Source organism: Dasypus novemcinctus, chromosome 17, assembly GCF_030445035.2.
Source record: "Dasypus novemcinctus isolate mDasNov1 chromosome 17, mDasNov1.1.hap2, whole genome shotgun sequence".
NCBI classification, from domain to species: Eukaryota; Metazoa; Chordata; class Mammalia; order Cingulata; family Dasypodidae; genus Dasypus; species Dasypus novemcinctus.
This window is the reverse complement of record NC_080689.1, coordinates 97,663,349-97,680,955: the sequence shown is the minus strand read 5'-3', so window position 1 is coordinate 97,680,955 and position 17,607 is coordinate 97,663,349. Positions and strand designations below refer to the sequence as shown.

The 17,607-nt window shown below is 40.2% G+C and overlaps 1 long non-coding RNA gene across 1 annotated transcript; it reads left to right on the top strand.

Annotated features, from left to right (window-relative positions):
* The first annotated feature begins 816 nt into the window (after nt 1-816).
* Nucleotides 817-5,657, top strand: LOC131274107 (uncharacterized). The gene is made up of 3 exons (XR_009181312.1): nt 817-928; nt 1,303-1,422; nt 5,515-5,657. It is a non-coding gene; the product is annotated as an uncharacterized lncRNA (long non-coding RNA).
* Nucleotides 5,658-17,607: the final 11,950 nt, after the last annotated feature.

The window sequence follows — 17,607 nt, the reverse complement described above, 5'->3', positions numbered from 1 at the left end:
AGATATATGCTAATTGAAGCCTATTGAAAACTGAAACAAAGAGACCATTTGGCCTTTCCTCTCTGTATAAAAGGCATTTGAAAATCTTGTTCGGGGCTCGGGATTCAAACTGAAAGCTCCCGAGTCCGGCCGGCCGTCAATAAACCATTTTTCCTTCTCAAAATCATTCCTGAGTCCTGGCCTCTCTATACTCAAATAATTGAACTTCTCTTAAATTCCACAACAACATCACTCAACAAATGTGCATAAGTGATAAAGAAAAGGAAGATGGAGGGAAAATATTATGTAGTCACAATTGCTTATTTTGAAATGGTAGCGTATCAGTATTATCAAAACCACTGTAATTATCTTTATAAGAAAGGACTAATGATTCAATACAATAGAATACTTTGCCTAGAATTAAATCCAGTCCACCAATAAAAGTTCGCTTATTATAAAGAGAAAAATACTTCATAAGAGATGAGAATTCTAGCAGGAGCACTTTGAATGTGTGGAATTTGAAATGATCTCGGAAAGTTCAACAGGACAGTGACAATTAGTCTAGCTTCAAAACGGTCAGGAGGAATGATGGGACTCTGTCAATGAATCATAGTGTCTGTTTTAGTACCATTTATAGATTATTTCACGTTACAATGGGATGCCGTTACATACACAACCAAAGAAACTTATTTCTCATTTGTTTTCTGCTCCTGCTCTTTACAATCCTTCCACCCAGGAGGTTGGTCCAGCAACTGATCATTCCAGGCTTATTGTCCATCTATCCCCTTGCTCTCTTGGCTGTTACCACATCAGGTGCAGCTCTCTTAACAACCAATGAGGAGCATCCCAATGTACTGACAGTGACTCTATCCTTCTAGCTCCCCCTGAGGACCTGGTGGAGGAGATTCCTAGGGATAGGTCAGAGGAGGAGGTCCCATCTAATTCCAAGGTAAGGTTGCCTTTCTTTGTCTGAGCTAAAATTGTCACTTTATTATTTTTCAAATGAGTTCAGATATGAAAATCTGACCATGTAATTATAGATGATGTATGATTCCTTTGTTTGGGGGAGGCTTCAATGGGAACCTATAATTAACTGACCCTGGATTCAAGAGGGTGGCAGCAACCAAGTACACAGTACAGTGACTTTTCCTCACTGGCAGTTTTTCCTCCTAGGATTTAAAATATTTTATCACCCAACCTAAATTCTCGACCTAAATATACTTGAGAGAAGCATCGTTCAGGAAAAGCTTGTGCCATTGCACACATCTGTTGCAGTGATTTATGGAGACTCATTTGACCCGATTCTCATTTGCTTTTCTAAAGGTACCCAGAGAACAAAAGCCGGTGCAAACACTATACAGCATGGTCGAGCCCTCAGAGTACTGTGGGTTTTTTGCTTGTTTTTTGCCTAATTGTAGGTGGCCTCAGGAACAAGAAAAAATGGTATGTATTGTGGAATCACTCACTTATTGAGAATGAAGCTAAGATTAAATAAAACCCAGGCTTTTGTGGTTCCTGTGGTGTGGGAACCCTGAAATCACTTTCCAGATGGGAATGAGTTATGGGGACTGTTTATGTTCTGGGTAAAGAAAAATGGCCATGTTCTACAGTCCTTGTAAACAGCTGTGTTCCCTTTAGGTGGTGTGGGTTTGCATGTGGCAGTTGAGTGGGAATTGCACTTATGAATAGGTTGTGATTGTGAAGGTTAGGTGAGGGTGAGTGTGTTTCCCTGTGAGGTATTTCCCAACTATGCAGGACAATTATTGTCAACTTTCTCAAATGTATCCCTTCATGACTGCACACTTTACATATACTGATTCAATCAATCCACAGAACGACAGTACCACGGCTTTGTTTAATATTTCCCCACACCTTGGGTGGAAAAACTGTGGTGCAGAGATGAATAGCCTAGGATTTCAAGCTCCTACATATAGGAGCCTCTTTGTGAAATTAGGCATGCATCCCCAATGCTGGTGATGCCCCAAGCCACTATCTTCATTCACTGCTCAGCCATGGCGTCAGTGTACACCATGCAAGGGAGGCTGAACCTCCACTTGTATTCCTGGAAGTATCCAACCTGCAGAGACCCCAATCCTTACTCCTCATTGTAAGTAGTCTCAGTGGTGTCATGAGACCAAAGAGGTGACAGATGCCTTTACCCACTACGGCCTCGACACAATACCACACAGAGAAAGCCCCCATTCTTGTGGTCAGTTCAGAGATTCTGAGAGGTGTTTACTGTAGTAAATCCTCCAACCTGGCCCCAACCAGATAAGTATCAGGGTTATGTTTTAGTGTATTTGATAACATCATCAACATGAGCTTTAGAAATGTTCAAATCCTGTAGCTCCACAACCAAGGGACAGTGACAATAAGAACTCAAGTTACCGCTTCATGACCAGCCTGGTGCACATGATGTGGGCTATGGGTGGAAGGCTCTTTGTCTCCTCAGAGATAACCTAAACTATCTGTGACTTGTGGGTGTGGGATGATAAAAGGCTGCAGTCCTGCCCTGGGTGAGCAGGAAATAGTTTAACAATGCAAGGTCTATAAACTTAAGTATTCAGGGGAAATGCAAACCAAATATGCTAAAAGTTATGGAATGCCTGAGGTCCATGCTAAAAGCTTACCTAAGATGTTGAAATATATGCTAATTCAAGCCTATTGAGAACTGAAACAAAAGGACCATTTGGCCTTTCCTCTCTGTATAAAAGGGACTAAAAATCTTGTTCGAGCCAATCCCGAGCCCAGCTGGCCCTCAATAAACCATTTTTCCTTCTCAAACTCATTCCTGAGTCCTGGCCTCTCTATACTCAAATAATTGAACTTCTCCCAAATTCTACAACACACATAGTCCTTATTTCAAGTCTTACAGCGGAGTTAGAGTCTAAATGCTAACCCCACACTTCCCCTTAGCCATGGGGAGTGTAAACATGGACAACAAACACAGCCAATGAACACACACACGGGGTATAGAAAAGGAAGACTGGAAGAAAAAATATTACATGATATATAACTGTCAATTTTAAATGGTAGTATTTTAGTAGTTTCCAACCTTGTTTAATTGATTATATTTGTGACAAATGATTAGTGAATAAATACAATAGAATGTTCTCTCTAGAATTGAATCCAGTCCCACAACAAAAGGTTATGAATAAAAATGTCTTTAAAACAATTATTCTATTGTTACATTTTGGGAAGAAAATACATTGTTGGCATTCAATCAAGTGCAAAATCCTATACAACAGCTAATAAACACAGTGTAGTATAGGTGGAACTATGGAGGCTAAAATGGTTTTTGAACATGTCAAGATAGTGGCATTTGAGTTTGGCTTCAAAACGGCAGGAGGAGTAATGGATTGCACAAGACATGGGGCAGCTTAATAGTGAACCCTGTGGTGGATGACGGACTTTTGTTACCAGTACGAACATGCGAACATTCTTAATGTGAATTACAGCAAATGTTTAATACAAATACATGGTGCTGATAATAGGGTGTTTTATGGGGAAATTTTTCTCCATCAACTATACCTAATGCAAGCTTTAGACCATACTTAGTAGTAATATTTGGATGTTATTTTATCAATTATAACAAGCATTCCACAACGATGCAGGATGTTTGTGGTAGGGTAGTATTATCCAAAGGGGTGCTGATGCAAAGCCCCAGAAATATTCTGGTTTTTTAAAGGGTATTTATTTGGGGTAGAAGCTTATAGTTACAAGGCCCTAAAGAGTCCAACTCAGGGTACCCTAAGTGGTATTTTCTCACCAAATGTCTGTTACTACATGTTGAACAAGATGGCTGCTGACCTCTTCAGGGTTCAGCCTTCCTCTTTCCTCTTAAGGCTCCATGGGTCTAGCTTCTTCTGATCTTAGCATAGGCTGCCATAAGGCTCATCTCTCTTCAGGGCTCATTTCTTTCCAGGCTCAGTTCTAGTCTCTTCACAAGGTCAGCTGTTTACTATCAGGGGAACAGCTCTTCTCTCTTCCCAGGGCCCCTGCCATGTCTATGGAGCTGTCTCTCTCCCTCTGTGTATATTCTCTGTGTGCCTCCCTTTGTCTAAGAGTCTGTTCTATCAGCCCACCAAGGCAGTGGGGAACTCAACGCTGCACACCCTAATGATGTAGTCAAATCAAAGCCCTAATCTTGATTTAATCAAGTAAATGCAATGTCTTTGAATTTAAGTCAGTCAAAGGGTATCATGCCCAGAGGAACAGGTCAGTTTACAAATGTAATCAATATCCCTTTCTGGAATTTATAAATAATATCAAACCGCCCCAGGTGTTGTATGGGGATTCTGTATGTTACGCATGATTCTCTCGTAAACTCCCAACTTCTTTCAAAAAATACAAATGAGAGAAACTATATTATCAATTATTATTAACTACTTTCTATTATTGTTTTAGTATTAATCATTTGTTAAAGATGGTGACGAGCTAATAAATGTCAAGCTAAACCAATTTTTCTTCCTTGTACCTTAAATATATTTGTTTTAATGATCTGGATATCCTTTTGTTTCTGCTACTTTATCATCACAGTAAATAATGAAGCTTTTTTGTTATTGCTACTTTACATTATAATCAATAATGAAGCTGTCATTTCTCAGAGCTTACTAAAAGAGGCAGTAGAGCATTATGATTAAGATTCCATACTCTGGAACTAAACCACATAAACTGGAATCCCACCTCTGCCACTTAATTAGTTGCATGACCTTGGGCAACATACTTAGCCCTCTCATCAGTAAATTAAGAACCAGTGTTATTGCCCCTTTATCTTACCCATTGGCTCTTTTGCAGTTGTTTTAGCATTTATATGCTTACTGGCCTTTATATGCTTACTCACTCCAGAAAGGGACTCCAAAGGCAAAAGAGAGAAAAAAGACCAAAACAGTGCTTTTGAATTTCAAAAGAGGTTTTTAAAGCAAATGACAGAATAGTATTGAAAGAAAAGGGGTTAGAGTTAACATAGGCTGCTCATTTTTTGTTTTGCTTTGTTTAAAAGTACAAGCTCTAAAGGTCTCAGGGCTTAAAGAATTTTCTTCCCTTTGAAGAAGATATTGAGAATAGAAAAGAGGCAGGCTGGCACACTCCCAGACTTGATGGAGTACCCATGTGTGTTTATGTGGAGGGAGAAAGAGAGAAAGAAGACAATTTGGGCAATATGTCCTATGGACCAGCCACTTGCATCTCAGGATAAGGGCTGGTAGGAGAGTGAGAATGTCCAGTTACTGAAAACTCAGAGCCCTATGCTTGTCTTAGGAGGAAGAATCATGCTTTTCTTGGCATCCAGCATGGTGTTTGAGCATCAGGAAACATGTGACTTCTGCAGTCACACAGGACCCTGTGCATGGTTTAATGCTTGTAGCCGTCTTGAGATTCTTAATACATTTTAAACGTGGGACCTCACATTTTCATATTGAACCAGGCCCCACAAATTACGTATGTGATCCTGTCTATGCAAAGGGGCCTGAAACAATTCTGAGTACCCAGCATATAATAGGAGACTAAAATATTATGATGATTTCCTCTACCCAGCAATGAGGCAAGTGAAGTGGTTGAGAGACATCTGACAGACCTGATGAATCTTTACACTGGGGACAAGTATGCAGAACTGGCCTACACAGACTGAAAAGTAAAGATCAAGGGAAACAGGCAGATGCTCCAGCCTGATGCTTTGATATCCTGTAAGTCTCCTGGAACTCCTGGCCCCCGGGGAAACACAGAAGGAGACCTGCAGTAGCCTGAGACTGTGTTTCCCATATGCTACCAAATGGGGGCTCAAAATTGAAATAGAAATATTTTTAAAATGACATATTTGTATGCATGAGGCACGAGCTGTGGTTTTACCCTACAAATCCATAAATAAAAGTTTGACTTATTTTTTAAAAGGCAGAAGTGATAAGAATTCATCAGTGAACAATAGCATGTATTTTCCTACCCTTTGTAAATTGACTATTTCAAGTTGCTTTGGAATGTCTTTAATGACAAAGCCAAGGACTGCTTCCTTTTATTTTCCTGCTCTTCCCTTTTGCTTTTTCCACTCCTGAGCAGCTCACTCTATACTAGTTGATAACTGCCTCCATAATACTCTAAATCCCTTGCCCAAGATAAACAAAACACCATTAGTAATCCAGAAGAAACAGCACCAAGCTACTGACTGTTATTCTCTGTCCTCCTAGTTCCCTGAGGGCCTGTTGGAGGAGCTTCCGAATGCCAGAGCAGTAGAGTAAGCTCCATCTGATTCCAAGGTGAGGTAACCTTTCTTTGTCTGAGATCAAGCTGTTGCCTTCTTGGTTTCCTTCTTTTTTAATCCAGTTGGGATAATCTGACCATGTTCATTATAGGTGATATGCACAAAATGATTGGGGAATGTCTTCAATGGGAGTCTATTACTAGCTGATTCCTGTCTCAAGAGTAAAATCACAAAGGCAGCACCAACTTATAGACTATATGGTATTAGGCCCACCCTAAGGAGCAATATTTTTACCTTGGATCAAGAATTTTCTGTCAACCAAAATGGATTTGAGAGATGCATCAGTGAGGAAAAACTCATTTCTTTTCCACAGGTGTCCCCGCACCGGTTTTGGCTTTCCTTTGTTTGACCATTCTTTCCTATCTGGTATTCTAAAGTCACCAAGAGGACAAAATCCTTCTGTTAGCATTACATAATAATTTATAATTCTCACAGTGTTTTCTTTTCTGTAATTGCAGCTGGCCTGAAAAGAAAGTGTCAGTGGTAGGTGGGCTGAGGAAAATAATCTACATGACAAGAAATGTGGGTCTTTCTTGCTGGCTTCAGTCAAGAGCCCCCTGATTAAAACTCCCAGGTAGGAACAAGGATTTGGGTATGGGGAAGTAAATGGGTATTTCAGACAAGAACTAGAGTGATGTTTCTTGAATAGTTGGTTTCTGTGTAGATGGCATGGGTTTGTGTTCATGTGAGTGTTGTGTGTGTATATGAGTATGTGCTGTGATTCTCAGTGTAATGAATGTGATTGCCAATGTGCATATGTGAGATCCTATGTCTGCTGTGTGCCTTCCTAGATTTCTCTCCTATAACCAGCACAATTACCTGTGCAATCCCATAATAATTTCCTCAAGGACATATACGTATGTCCATATTTTCAAGTTATATACTTCAAATAATACAGTTCATTGTAAGTCAAGTATGCCTCAATAAACCTGGAAAATATCCCATAACAACCCAGGAAAATGTTCAAAGGACTCCAAGTGAAAATACTGTGTTACAAAATCCCTGTCATTAGGATTTAATGGGAAGAATTCATTTAATAGTGAATAGTATAGCCTGTGTAGAGCACTCTCCTTGCCCCTAATGGCACTTTCATTGATGATGATAAAAGAAAAGCAGCCATAGCTGTCATTTTTAACATAGGAGAAAAGAGAGGCTTAGAAGCTGAATTAATTTTGCAGAAATGCAAAGTACCAAACAGGAAACTAGGCACTGAGGTATTAGGTGGTTTGATACCAAAGCACAATCTCATCATGCCTCTTCTGCCTGGCAATCTCTAATCTTCTATGAATCTGGCAACATTTGTCATTTTTAATTCTTGTTACTGAGCACCACACCACCAGGGCATCTGCAGCACAAGTCCATGTCGTCCATTTGTCAAAAGCCCAATTGCCATGTGTGTTAGTAACTATGATATAGACAATGCAGAGTGAACATGCTCATCCTCACAAAACATCTCCTGGGAGGCTGCTCAGAGCCTGCCGCTGAACTCATCTAACCCACTGGATGGACTCTTCTAACATAGACCACATCCACAATAGTCCAACTTTCAGGGTGATAAGCTTGGAGGCCTGTGCTGTAACAGTCCAGCAAAATGGGAGAGTGAGAGGCTGAGAAAGAATTCCATCCCCACTTCTCTTTCATTTGCATACTGTTTCCAATGTCCTGTTGAAGGTCTCTGACTCCACAGAGCTCAGGGAAGGTCTGAGAACCCAGGGTAAAGAGTTCAGGTGATCTTGGGTGGCCAGCCTGGTCTCAACTGGAAAAGGAAGGGTCTGGTGTGCCATTCTCTCAATTAAATTTCTTGGTGATATCTGTGTTCCTAAACAGTACCTCCAATTGGCTTGTGGATTGGGGATATGGCTCTACCAGCAGCGATGAAGGTAACAATCCAAGTCGCTAACAATGTTCAAGGAAGTACCCAATGGGAGAGAGTTCCTGGGAGCAGTTGCATTACCCCTTCTGCATTGAAGATGGAGGAGAGGGGTGTGAAATCAGAAAGTAAAGGAAATATTTAGAGATCTGCTTTGTTCTTTTCCTATTTCAGTAAGATCATAGTAAGAGATACTATAATGTCGTGGTCAGGAAGACATGGACAAAGCGATTGCCTTCTCAGAGGGAAAAGGTGGACAGTCTTCCCTACATTTAGAGTATGTGAGGACTGGAAAACGGATTGTGGAGATCTTAGACCAAACTTAGATGGTAAAGGTGAAGCAATCAAGGCCCAAGGAACGCAATGTTGTGATAAGGACAAAATTATGTGCTGGGATAAGGTCATAACCAGGTGAGAACAACAATAGTTCAAGCTCTCCCCTCAACCCTAACATTTTCCTTTCCTTTTACAAGGATGCCCCATCATGGTTACTGCCATGGTACATTCAGAAGCATTCTTCATCAAGTCAGATGATTCAGACACGGGGATGACGAGCTGCATGTAATTCATGTCTTCTGTCTTTTTTCATCTATTCCTGTTCATAAACTTCTCTTTGTACCTCTCCCATCTTCTCCTCTTTTTATGATACTCATCTTGAAGGATTTGATCTCATCTAGGAAGTTGAGGTCATGGGTTTCAGAAGGTTTATAACAACTTTCTACATCCTTCTCAACTGCTTTTTTAGCATTTCCATCATTTCCAAACCTACTATGCAGCATGCACAATCTCAAGTAAACCAGAATGTAACAGGGCGGGAGCTGGGCTGGGAGTCAGGTGCCTTGGGCCACTCTTTTGGAGGGCACTTGTGAACTTGGTTCTGGGCTGGACTCTCCCTTCCCAGGTATGTTCCTGCAAATGGTATCTCTGGACAATCAAGTGTTTTCTGTTCCTTACACAGCTTAGTACACTGTTTGAGGTGAAGGAGGAGTCTCTTTTCATAATTTCTCTTTTCCTAGAATACCCAGAAGCCACCGAAGAAATGAAGAGGAAAAGGAAATGTGAATGTGGAGTGAATAGGATGAAAAGGGGAAGGGAATTAATTTACACACATTACATTTCTTTCCTAACTTTCTCTTTGGCACTTCAGGAAAATCAGTAAAACTAAGGAGAACATTGGCGTTGCCACAAATGAGGGTGAACATGGAGGTGGAGACAAGAACTGGCTGGTCAAAAATGGGCCATGATGTGAACCAATGTATATGAGGTGCAGAGGTGCCCAAAGATGTACTTACCAAATCCAATGGATGTGTCATGATGATGGGAACGAGTGTTGTTGGGGGGGGGGAGAGGGGGGTGGGGGGGTGGGGTTGAATGGGACCTCACATATATATTTTTAATGTAATATTATTACAAAGTCAATAAAAAATAAAAAAATTAAAAAAAAAATAAGCACAGGCAAGTAGAGTATATCCTCACAGCCTCTTCTCAGGGAACAAAACCTCATTCTATACAAGCCACAGCCTCCCAAAGGCTCCTTAATTTGCAGGAGAGGGCACTAGCCCCTTTTAAGCCTTATGTGCACTCACACTGCATTCTTTGTGAAGATCGACCCTGGATTAGTTCAACACCTCAGCCCTGCTGAAGTGAAGTTTGCACTCATAATCCACTTACAGTCAACAAAAGCCTCTCCTGTTTATTAATGAGTATGGTGAACAGGGTGGAGTGAACCTAAATGCCACTAACTCAGGTCTCTGGCAAAAGGGTATATTAGGCTGTCTTAGTTTGCCAGGGCTGCTTTAATCAATACTGGTAACCAGCTGGCTCAAACAGAGGAATTGATTGTCTCACAGTTTGGGAGATTAGAAGTCCAAAATCATGGTTTAGGCTGCACTGTGCTTTCTCTGAAGGTGGTGGCAGCTTGCCAGCAATCCATAACTGAACCTATGCCTCCATTTCTTGGCCCTCTGACTCCTATCTCCTGTGCCTGAATGTGCCTAATTTTCTTCTTATAAGGTCTGCAGTCATATTAGATTAAGGCCCCCTGATTAAAGTTGGACTCACATTCATTAGTATGATCTTTGGCATTCTTAGAAATGAGTTCACATTTGTAAGAGCGGAGGTTAGGACAAAAACATGACTTTATGGGCGGACCTGATTCAATCCATAATAAGGACAATGGCACTCTGGGGTCCCTCGCAGGCAGGTAGGGTAGGTATTCTGGGCCAGTTTCCATCTTAGGGGGAAATTTAAGTCCTGACTGGCAGTTGCCCAAGCCCTGAGGGTTCTCAGCCTCTGCTGGGTCCTGTTCAGATCCCTGGGTCAGCTCATGCCACCTTTCCTCAAGCTGTGGTTCTTGAGAAGTTTTTTAGGTATGTATAATTCATACAAACCTGAAAGAATGGTCAATGAAGAGCTCACTTGGGATGAATGAAATGGGTAGAATTGCAAGTTACTTATGTTCCTTTTATTTATTTTTTACTTTCATAATTAATTAAAGATAAACATAATACTTATAGCATCTTGTTAAAAGGAGTGTCTTCTGTAATGTTTTCATGTTGGAATATACTAATGTAAGAAAACTTATGATTTTAGTACTAGAGCCTAACTGTTTTTTAACCGAAAAGCACAGGTAAGTTTTGGTGTGTTTTAAAATGAAACTAGTTTTTAGAGAGAAAAAGGAACCTGTCCAATAGTAATGTGAAGATGCAGTCATGACTTGGACTGTGTAGGGGACAGGGGTTGGGGAAGCAGGGTTATCACTTCCATACCTATCCTTCCGATGTCCTGCTTCTCACCTGGTCAGATATATAAGACTCTGCCTTTTCTTCCTGGAGCCCTACAGTCAAACTTACTCTTCAGGGAAGAGTCACTTCGAGGGCACCCATCAAAGCAAACAGATTAAATCCCTTCAGTTGGACATTTACAGACACTGTGCCACAGACGATACCTTAAGCCGAGAGTAGCAATAGGAATTCAGTGCCATTTGGATCTGGTTCCTAGGTATCGGTGGCCAACTTTGCTTCTCCAGGGTCTATTGTACCTTCTGAGTCCCGCAACATTCACCAACAAAACCCCTCCTCCATCTGTCTCTGTGTACCCGGTGATTCTATATCCTGTGCTTTTATTGCAGATCCCACCATTGACAGCTACAAAGGCCTTAAGCTGGAGGCCCCAGCCTGAGCTTAGAAGAGCTGTAGATCATATGGTGTTTAGAGATGCCTCTGTGCTTATTCTCTTCTACCCATACCCAAATAAATTTTGGTAGAATTTAGTTAGATAAATTTAGATTGAGTTTTAGAGAAACATTTTACATTTAATGTTAGATATTACTATATTAATCAATATTTTCTCCTACTACTTGTGTTTCTTAATTTATCAAAAAAAATTAAACATGTATTTAGATCAGCATGTTAAACAAAGTTAGAGCCAAATTAATTATAAAATTTGGTCTCCCTCCTGGCTCCCACCAAGGTCACTACTCTCTCATAGAATCCTCAATATTTGATAGTTGAACAAGTAACTGAAAATTTAGTGCTTAACTTCTGTCCTCAGGACAATGTCTTCCAGACATTTCATTTGCTGAAATCTGTTTACTCACCTGGAAGGGATTATGGCAATAACGTCACCCTTGGCCTAGCAGGATAACTTCGAATTCACTGTCTTTTTTACTTTCTTTTCAGTCTTGCTGGGGATAAAACCATGAGTCACATTTCCTTCCACAAAGACATTACCCCATTTTCGCATAACACAAAATATTGTTCTCAAAAATGTTGAAGAGATTCTAGTATTCTTTCCATAATGCCGCATGCTTTCCTCTAATAAATGGTTTTGTTTTCTTTAAACCATAGTAATTTCACTAAAATTTGCCTTATCTTTAGACCTTCTGTATCAATGCTCAGTGTGTAATTTTATTATGGAGCTTCAAATAAGTCTTTCCAGAAAAAATGGAGTCATAAGTTTTAATAATTGCTGCAAGTATTTGCTTTTAGTCTCTCATTCAAACACTGCAGTATTCATATATTGGCCTTTCTATGCTGATCTTAAACTTTTGCCATTTTTTTCTCAAATCTTTTACATTATATTAAATTTCTTTTAAGCAATTTCTTCTTTTTAACTTCTCTTTCTATTTAGGTATTACCTTTTCACTGTTTCTTCTAGTTTATATGTAAATCCTGAAATGATTTTTTTCCCCATTTTTTTCTTATTCTTCCCTGATTTCTGTCCCTTCATTTTTGAGGGTTTTTTTTTTCCCTCTCATTGATGATGTTCTCTCATATACTGTTTCCTTTCATCAATGCTTTTACCTTCTTTTTGAGATAGTACATTTCACTACATAATGTACATCAAAAAGAAGAGCCTTACTTTGCACTTTACCTGTACTGGAAATAACATCAATATTTTTTCTGTTGGTATTTCATATGATTTTTTAAAAATTTGTAGATAGAGGGAAACGGACTTTGGCCCAGTGGTTAGGGCGTCCGTCTACCACATGGGAGGCCCGTGGTTCAAGCCCCGGGCCTCCTTGACCCGTGTGGAGCTGGCTCATGCGCAGTGCTGATGCGCGCAGGGAGTGCCGCGCCACGCAGGGTGTCCCCCGCGTGGGGGAGCCCCACGCGCAGGGAGTGCACCCATAAGGAGAGCCGCCCAGCGCGAAGGAGGGAGCAGCCTGCCCAGGAATGGCGCCGCCCACACTTCCCGTGCCGCTGACAACAACAGAAGCGGACAAAGAAACAAGAAACAAGACGCAGCAAAAAGACACAGAAAACAGACAACCAGGGGAGGGGAGGGGAATTAAAGAAATAAAAATAAATCTTTAAAAAAAAAAATTTGTAGATAGAAACAAGATTCAAAATAGCTTTCCCAACAACACAGATCTGTCTCTATCCAAATTTTCTTTGAAATTAAAAATATATATAACAGCTTTCTTCCCGATATTTCTGGGTTCTGTACTTCTACCACTCTTAAATATGGGTCTTCACTATCATTACCTCTATTGCACCTGTTATTGTCTATTTGTTTCTGCATCTGACTAGTGAATACCTCCTTTGAATGTATGCTCTTGTCTTGATGTGGAACAGCTAAAACCACTTTGCCAAAATCTAGTCATTCCCTGAAAAAGGTCTATATGTTTCCAGAACCAACTATCTTTAAGGGTATTTTTTATTGTATGTCTTGAAATGTATTTCATTTCTGAATCGCTTTGTTCGTATATATTTATATGCACTTTATTTCCACAATTATTAGATTTTGGTTTCTTATACTTATTTTATATTGAATTTTCTTTGTTCTGTATACATTATAGTTGAGTCATAAATTTCAGTATTATTTTTATTTAGTTTTAAATTAATCTATTTTCAAACATATTTGGCTTTAGCAATGGTGATTCATTCTTAAATAACATTTTAATTTCTATTGTTTTGATTCCTAATCACATAAGAAAAATGGTACGTATATCTGGACTACATATATAGCACCAAGTAGCTTTATTACTATCCTCAGGCACATACACCAACAACCCCCAAAGCAATCTATATATTTTCCATGGTCCCCAAGGATTGTCCTTAATACCTGTCCTTGCTACATTAAAAGCACTATTTTAGAAATAACCTCTACAAATAAAAAACATCATTTAAAATGGTTTACAGAATATTAAAATTTAGGACCACATAAAAATGTTTCAGCTATATCATATCATGATCTCATTATGAACACCTGAATACATACATATTAACAAGAGAGATGCCATTCAAAATGATTAGAATGTTGGCCTCCTAAAATTAGCTAAAATTCCAGGACTTCAGAAATGCACTCCCAGACTTCCTGTACCCTGGGGGTGTTCTACTGCTCACTGAGTGGATGGTCATTGGTGGAAGTCATTTAACTCCATTAGCAACTGTATGCCATCTACATAAATTGTAGCAACCTGTCTTTCCCTGAGATCAGGAACAAGATATGGTAGTGAACTTTCATCACTGCTAATCATCATTGTCCTGAAGTTCTTGAGAGAGCCATCAGGCAAGAAAAAGAAATGAAAGGCATCCAAACTGGAAAGGAAGAAGTAAAGCTATTTCTAGAAACACAGATGGCCTAATCTTTTACAAACAAAATCCCAAAGAATCCACAAGAATAGTAATGGCACTAATAAAGGCATTCAGCAAAACTGAAAGATACAAGATACACAATGCAAAGTCATTTTTGTTTCTATAATCCAGCATAGAACAATCTTAAATGGAACTTTTTAAAACTTCCAATCAAATAGCCTCTAATGAATGAAATATCTAAAAATTTAACAAAAGGTGAAGCATTTATATACTGAAATTAGAAAACACTGCTGAGTGACACTGAAAACCTAATCAAATAGCAAGATGTCCATTGTTCATCGACTAACTATTGTTCTGATGTCAATACTACGCAAAGGAAACTACAGATTAAATTCAAAATCAAAATTGAGTAGGCTTTTTTTTTTACAGAAATGGAAAAGCTGGTCCTCAAATTCCCATGGAATCATTAAGTGGCTAAGCTAGCCAAGACAGTCTTGAAATAGTTTGACAATGTAAACACACTTATCAAAATATCACTCAAATTTACCCTATATAATATACAAAAAACTAGGAAAACCTGACCTATTCTTAAGGGAAAACTCAATCAGTAGACACTGTTCTAAATTAACCACAGAAGGATTTATCAGACAAAACAGTTGTTCTGTCTATGCTCAATGAGATTAAGGTACATTCTCCTTAATTATTTTGTCCTTTTTGTTTTTAAAGATGCATAGATCAGACAAAGTGTTACATTAAAAAATATAAGAGGCTCCCAAATACACTACTCCCCACAACCCCTACTCCTCCCACATCAACAACCTCTTTCATCAGCATGGAACAGTCACTGCATTTGCTGTAAACATTTTGGAGCACTGCTAGGCCACAAGGGCTGCAGTTTACACTGTACAGCCTACACTCTCCCCCAGTCCATCCAGTGGGCCATGGCAGGACATACAATGTCCTCTATCTGTCCCCATAATACCATTCAGGTATTATGAATGAAATCCCAAAAATATCTGCATATCACAACTCTTCTTCCATCTCCCTGCCCTCAGCAACCCCTGTTGCCACTGTATTGACATAAAGGATACAATTTCTTCCAGTGCTAGAATCACAATAGTTCTAAAGTAGAATACCAGCAAATCCACTCCATTCCATACTCTCTTCCTCCATCTTGTGGGCCCCGGGATGGCAAATGTCCACTCCAAGTATAAACTGAGAGGGGGCTTACAGCCCACATGGCTGATGGACTGTATTATCCCATTTGCAGTTGTAGACTCTCTTGGTACCCTGGTGTGGTGGTTGGCTAGCCTCACCTCCCTTTTAGCTGACCTGGGTAAGTCCAATGAACTGGAAAGTAGGTATTGCTACTCTGCTGAGGCTCAGGGCCCAGCTGGCACATGGTCCAGAGACCCAAGCCTCCTGAGCACACACCAACCCCAGCCCCAACCACAGGTTCAGTGAAATTGACAGAAAAGGCGTGTGTAGAGAGGTCACATCTCCATCCAACTCCATCAAAGGGCATTCTCTTTCATTGAGTGGAAAGATAGGAGTTCTCAGCAGAGAAAAAGAAACAAAGAAAAGATGTAAATGACAACTTTTGATCTAAACATAAAGTTATAGAAAATTTTAAAAAATTCATTGAGCAATCCCAATTAGAGAAGACAAGTAAGGGATGAATGAATTGGTGAGATGGAATTTAGATGAGTAGAAATAATATAATCTGAGAAAAGAGAGCGAGTGAGTAAGAGAGAATTGATCCAAAACTTGAGCCTCATGATCTGTGGGGCAATACTAAAAGTTTTAATATTCATTTGAAAGACTGGGTTGAGCAGAAAGAGGCTGGTGCCAATAAAAAGGTAAGGGAAGAAATGACTGAACACTACTCTATGAAAGAGAGATCCAAGGGGCTCAAAATCTCACCCTGATACATCATAATCAAACTGCTGAAAACTAAAGATGAAGAAAAACATCTTGAAAGGAGTCAGAAAATTTGACAATTTATTTGTAGAAGAATAACAATTTGAAGGCCTTTGATTTCTCTTCAGAAAATATAGAGGCCACAAGAGAGTGAAAAAACATCATTAAAGGGCTAAAAGAAAAAACCCTCAACCAGGAATACTGCAGTCATCAAAAGTTGCTTAAGGTTTAAAGGCAAAATAAAGACAGAAGGAGAGGATGGAAAAACAAGTGAATTCATCACCTGATGACTTGCTCTACAAAGATGGGAAAGGAACTTCAGGCTAAATGGAAATAATTCAAGGAGGAAGCTTTCAACTTCAGGAATAAAAGATGTGGATCAGGAATGGTGAGTATCTGGGGAGAAAGAATAACTTTTTTCCAACTGTTAAATTGTTAAATATATGAATGAATTTTGAAAAATTATAAAAATACAAAATGTTTGCAGAAGTTATACCCTAGACTGGGAACTCAGAAGACCACTTCAGCAAAGAGGGGATTAAATGATTCCTATGGCTGTAAGGTGTCCACATTTTAGTTGGGTGGGTAAAACATTAATTCTTTTAGACTGTGATACCTGTATTATTCTCAGAGCAACCACTAAAAAAGAATTCCAAAGGAATTCCAGAAAAATTGTATAACCCAAATGGTCCTTTTTCTAAGAGATAGGAATAAAGTAGCTAAAACATCAGTATACAAGTTATTAAGTGAAAAATAACTCTCTTGGACAAATACCTACAAGCAGGATTGCTGGGTCCGATGGTAACTCCATTTCTCCTAGCCTGTCCTTCCCCCCACCATAGTCACCTCCACCACAACAGGACTGATGCCTTCTGCTCTTTAGATCTGAGTGGCTCTCCCCAGTCCCCCAGGGGATAAGGTGGGGGATTCACAGGCCCTAACCGCAAAGATGCCACCTTCAGCAGGCTCCAAAGCATCTGAGCCCAATGGTTCACCTGTTTCTGCTGTCAGCTCGAGGGCACCCTGTCCCATGTGGATGCCAACTTTGCTGATGCCAGAGTAGAGGATGGTGGTTGTGTCCCCCAATGGGTCCTGTCTCCCTTGTGACAAACTCCATCTTCCAGCATCAGAAAGTCCAGACTTGCCAGAGGAGCCAGGGGGCTGAGCCACAGCTTTTGATGTGCCTGCATCCTGCACATATTTGGCTAAGGAGCAGCTAAGGAGCAGTCAGAAGTCGGAGACAGGTTCCTATGGCACTGGGAGTGCATATATTCTGGGGGTCAGTGGATGGTTCTCTTCCTTCCTCCCCAGGCCTGGGTTCTGATGAGAAACCTCCATTCTCAAAGCTCAGAAAGCACCTCCCTCCAGAACTTCCAGACCACTCCTGTGACCTCATGCACCAAAGCAAGCACCTTCACAAGCTCATACACCTGTTTCCCACCGCTGCAGAGGGAGTGGTGTTCAGCCCCAGCCCCCTCCAGGCTGCCCCAGAGGTCCACAAGGAAGGTAAGTCAGAATGGCCATTGGTCTAGTTTGTCAGCTTT